The 5,748-nt window shown below is 45.8% G+C and overlaps 1 non-coding gene across 1 annotated transcript; it reads right to left on the bottom strand.

Annotated features, from left to right (window-relative positions):
* Positions 1–5,412: 5,412 nt before the first annotated feature.
* Positions 5,413–5,487, bottom strand: Trnas-cga (transfer RNA serine (anticodon CGA)). Its single transcript has one exon. It is a non-coding gene; the product is annotated as a tRNA-Ser (tRNA).
* Positions 5,488–5,748: the final 261 nt, after the last annotated feature.

Genomic DNA, 5,748 nt, shown 5'->3' with positions numbered 1-5,748 from the left:
CGCAGGAAACGCGTTTCCATTGCATCTCTCGCTAACGCTGATGGTCGAGTATCAACGTCTCACCGTGACATTTACAATTTCATTCTTAACTACTCTACTGAACTGCATGACGCCCAAGTTTCAGCTGAAAATTTTCCTGACGATTTTTTTTCTTTTTGCAGGATTACTTCTCACCGCTGAACTGAGTGACGTATTTTTGAGTGATTTTCACAAGTGCGATATACATGAAGCTGTTAGCAGGTCTGAATTACGCGGGTCACCTGTCATAGACGGTATTTTTAAGGAAGTTTATGTTCATGTCACGTCTCGTAGGAGACACAATTACGTCGATGGTCGATAAAGTGATGTGGGGTGTATTACTTTCTGCTCTTTTCAAGGAAGGGAAAACCGAGGGCCGACCTGACATTGACTCACTTCTTCCGATTACTCCCTAAACTTCTACTACAAAATTCGACAAAATAATTGCCTTTCCTTAAATTTGTGTGCCTGGACGGACGATACTGTTATCGAATATCGAGATGCTGTTTCGGTGGATGTAGCCACAAATATCTCCAGGGCCTTGCTTTTTATCGACTTCCACAAGGCATTTGACACAATCAGTCACAGATTTTTAGTGAGTTTATTGGCCGCTCTGTGTTTTACTCATGACGAATGCCAGGTTTTAGTCAATATTTTCACTGTTTCAATGCTTCAGTGGTTGTGATTTTTACCTTACACTCCGGATTTCTAACTGCCGAGAGGTCATTGTTCATGTTCAGAGAGCGATTCTTGAACATGAACGCCGTTTCCTTAGCCTCCTTCACAAAGTGTGGGTCTAAGACACATATTTTCAATAAGGTGTATACGTTAGACAAACATTTCCACTTCCCACGATACAACGCGCGGACTCAAACAACTAGCTGGTCAATTCTTGTGGCTAGGACACATCTTTAGAGCTCGGTATGAAGTGGTGGCCAGCCCCGTGAGCTTAGATTAGGTCTCCCGTTGATGTTGTACGGATTACCCTTAAATTGCGACAGATCCGCCAATATTTTATAAGTATCTGTTTCTTAGCTGCTGATATCTTCTCATAAACGCAGCTCACTATCAGAGAATTATTATCCTGTAGGAGTCAACTATCTTGCCTCTCACCTGTTGAAATTGCTGCCTCATCGACATATTACCTATGGAGATTGCTTCGTCTTGATGAAGGGTCATTCATCGTACGATATTGACTTTTCTGCATAGGCCTTCACTCGACTGATCAATGTGACGAATGTCATGTCACTGATATTTCACTGGATATTCTCTTCTGGACGTGATCATTGGCTCTGGATTCGACGACAGTTGGCTTGTCTTTCCCAAAGGCCTCAATCTGCTATTTAGGACGAATTTCTTATTTGTCGGAGAATATCCTTTACTGCTCAAACGAAAACTAATACGATCGTCTGGCTCCTGGGTCACCTCGTTAACTGCGTTGTTGAAGAAGGGAACCGCCCTGATCCCCATGTCTTCACCAGCACCTGAAGACCCCGCACTGAATGTGACTGCGCAAATATGGCGCCAAGGCTTGATAAACTAGTATGATTCTGCTGTAAGGGCTGCGTGGTGATCCTTGCTGTGTCAGCACTGTATGTCTGTAAGTTCTTGCAAACTACCGCCTTGCAGGTTTCTCGTGCACCTGGACCCTCTAAAGATTCTTGGGGTAGCCCGTAGTGACATCTCTGCTTGGCTGCGGATTACAAACGTCAAGTTACAAAGCAGTGCTTCAGCAGAGGATATATAGTCACGACTACGACGATCAAGCTTTAGGAGAGTAATTGCAAGAAAGAAACCAGACAGTTGTCTTGGATATTCATTGGGAAGCTATTTCAACAGAGGAGACGCAAGATAGTTGACCGTAAGACCACTTCAAACGCAGCCGCTTCTGTTGTGGTGTTAACGACATCCCAGGCGTGAAATAGGAATTCTCTAGCGCAGCTGTTTCAAATCTTCGAGCTGTGGTGCGAGATGATACAAAATGTTGCAGGAGTCCACTACTTTTTCTCGGAATGCAGCCGCAGATGTACCTGTGTAAGTGTTATAACGTGCTTTGGTGTACAGTACGTGAATCTTCCAAAGGTCAGAGGCGGTCGACGGGAAACTTGACGAAGAGTACGCCTACCCTCACGTTCCCATACATTCCAAATCGGGATTTTCTCTGCCTCGTGATGACTGAGTGTTGTGTGCTGTCCTTAGGTTAGTTAGGTTCTAGGGGACTGATGACCATTGATGTTAAGTCCCATAGTGCTCAGAGCCATTTTGAACCATTCCAACACCGGGCAATTGCCACATGCGAGTGCCCCTCAAACCTGGACATTTGTACGATTCGAAAACGTATCCAGTGGAGTCCTCCAAAGAGACAGCTTTCACATTCTGTGTCACACGGGAATGCTTTATCGCCTTGTCCTTCAGAGGAACTGCTCAACATCTGACGCTGGTCATTTCCCTTATATACTCTAGTAATCCTGGCAACATTAAACATGAACGAAACTGATTTCATAAAAACGGTTGGAAGAGTAGAGTCTCAGCGAAATATCTGAATTATTTTAATTTGTAACTTTTAAATTAACGATACCACAAAACACTGGTGGCCGTTCCGTCGCAGAGAACTGCAGACTTAATCATTAACATACCCGCCCATTTTGTGTACATGTACAAAGTTCCGTTAATATCTCAACAGATCTGGCTGCTGTACCTCTTTTGTTAGGCAGACTAATTGTAGAGCATATTTTGAAGCTCTAATTTTTCGTCTGGTGTCATACTATCTTGTTAACGTATGTGTCTGGACACCTTAGTAAATAACTACAGCACTACGAGAACTAATGCCGTGTAGATAACCACGAAACCTACAACGCCGAAACAAGTACAACGAGAAATCCGTCATTATTTCCTGCTATAATACTTTATTTACATGCTTTCTGCCCATATTTTTTTCTCCAGAAATCCTCTCGGAAGACGCACCTCGCTATAGGAGATTTATTATGGTGTTGGAATGTGACAGTTGCCCGATGGTGGAATGTATGGGAACATGAGGGCAGGCATACTCATCGCCAAGTTTCCCGTCAACTGCGACTAACGTGTGAGAAATCGCCATATTGCGAAACAAGCGTATTATAATACCTACATATCTGCGGCTGCCATTCGAGAAAAAATAGTGGACTGGTTCAACATTCTGTATCATCCCGAACCACAGCTCGGGGATAAGGTACAGCGGGACACGGGAATTACCGTTCCACGCTTGGGCTGCGGTTAATACAAACGGCTGCGTTTGAAGTGGTGCCTCGGCTGGGGATCATGAACTGCAGATGAATGGCGTTGGATTGTATTGACCGATGAATCACGGTTGTGCACTAAGACGGACGACCGTCGTCGGCGAATATGGCGGCTACCTGGGAAGAGACCGCAATATTCTTTTTTGGAGAGGCCCAGCCATCTTACTCTGGACGTTATGGTGTGAGTAGCAATCGGGTATGACTTCATGTCACGGCTGGCAGTGACTGTAGAAACTCTAACGGCACAGTCGTCCGTCACGGTCATGTGTATCCTTATGTGTGACCTCTCATGTGACGGTTTGTTAGAGGCGTATTTGTGCAGGACAATGCTCGTCTATTCACGGCACTTTTCTCTGTGAACGATCATCAACCACCAAGCGTCAACTCCGTCCCAGCGACAATATCTAAGATATCAAAAACCAGTTACATATTCGCTATTTATTGCAATGACTAGCAGCTCCAGATGCGCTAACATTTCACTCTCAGTCAAAAAATTTTGAAACCGTTGCTTCACTTCTTTTCAGTTACTAACTGACTTTTCCACTCTTGCATCACCACTAACTAACTTATTCATTGCTTAGTTTTAAGGTGTGATGCGACACAGCAGCGTAATAGAATAAAATTCTTATGGTGGTATGACGGTTCGACTGCTATTGCACGGAGCCACCAGTTATCGACAGTTACAACACAAAGAAACTGACCCGTGTTTTTCGGGGTCGTGTGAGTGGGCCAGTTCGGTTGGGGACTCAGGAGGAGCCAGGTCCGCCCAGTGCGAGAACACGCCTGAATCGTTAGCGGCACGCATCGACTACCTGATGGAAGGACTGTGGCCACGGGGGTGCACGACCTCGTCGTAAACCGGACCAACAAGTTTTAAGATGAGTACACTTCAAACCAAGTAGAGAAATCACCACTGTGATATCTCACGATGCTCCAGTGGTTCAAATGGCTCTGAGCACTATGCGACTTAACTTCTGAGGTCATCAGTTGTCTAGAACTTAAAACTATTTAAACCTATCTAACCTAAGAACATGACACAAATCCATGCCCGAGGCAGGATTCGAACCTGCGACCGTAGCGGTCTCGCGGTTCCAGACTGTAGCGCCTAGAACCGCACGGCCACTCCGGCCGGCCGATGCTCCAGTGACTTGGGTTCGTGTTGCTGCTCGTTCTGTCGCCGAGGTGAAGAGCGGCGAGTGGAGTGCTTGGGGAAGGCGGATCTGATTAACTATCCTCGACTTATTACTATTTACTTCGTTCAACTTGTTACAATTTGTTAAGTTCAACCAGCGATAATTTTTCTTACCTGGTGGCCGCTACGCCCCAGTTACCTGCCCTGGGGGTTAGTGTATGTAACAGCAGTGTACGTTTCCTCGCCTTGCCGCTGCTGTTCGGTAATGCGTACAGTTTTGACAGCTTTTTTGATTGTAGACCGGTTGGTGATTCTTCTGCTCTGATGTTAGTGACTGCTTTCTCGTTCCGGGCGCTCTGCCGGCCGGTGTGGCCGAGCGGTTCTAGGCGCATCAGTCTGGAACCGCGAGACCGCTACGGTCGCAAGTTCGAATCCTGCCTCGGGCATGGATGTGTGTGATGTCCTTAGGTTAGTTAGGTTTAAGTAGTTCTAAGTTCTAGGGGACTTATGACCTCAGACGTTAAATCCCATAGTGCTGAGAGCTATTTGAACCGGGCATTCTATACACAATATTCTGGGGACGTAGTGCAGACCGCCGACTTTGACATATTGTTCCGTCGTTGCATTTGGTTTATCGGACGTCAGGTAGCTTCAGTAAGATTATCATTAGTCATTAGTTAGACTGCCACTAGTCTGAGTTACCGTCTTGTGAAGTGAATGCAACTCTTGGCTGCCTACCTTATCGCTAGCGAAAGTGTTTGTTGGCGAACCTTGTCAGAGGTCGATTCCTCGAGCACCGTCTGTGGCCCCTTGGTTATTGTAAGTCATGTGTGTTCTAAAAGGTGGTCTGATGGTCAGTAGCTCAGTGTAACGCTCCTTCAGCCACGCCTTCTGCGTCCATGATCTGCGTCAGTATCCTTTATGCAACTTATGTACTGATCCTTGTGTTTAATTATTGTATTGAAACTTCCTCGCAGATTAAAAGTGTGTGTCCGACCGAGACTCGAACTCGGGACCTTTGCCTTTCGCGGGCAAGTGCTCTACCAACTGAGCTACCGAAGCACGACTCACGCCCGGTACTCACAGCTTTACTACTTGCCCGCGAAAGGCAAACGTCCCGAGTTCGAGTCTCGGTCGGGCACACAGTTTTAATCTGCCAGGAAGTTTCATATCAGCGCACACTCCGCTGCAGAGTGAAAATCTCATTCTGTATCATTGTATTATTTATTACAATACCTTGTAATGCCTTCACTAAAGGTTATATATGTCTTGTTAACAGTACTTGCAGTGTAGTGTTCAGTGGATGTTAAGGGTTGTGTTACG

This window comes from Schistocerca gregaria, chromosome 2 (genome assembly GCF_023897955.1).
Source record: "Schistocerca gregaria isolate iqSchGreg1 chromosome 2, iqSchGreg1.2, whole genome shotgun sequence".
In the NCBI taxonomy this organism is placed as follows: domain Eukaryota; kingdom Metazoa; phylum Arthropoda; class Insecta; order Orthoptera; family Acrididae; genus Schistocerca; species Schistocerca gregaria.
This window is presented reverse-complemented; position numbering and strand designations above follow the sequence as displayed.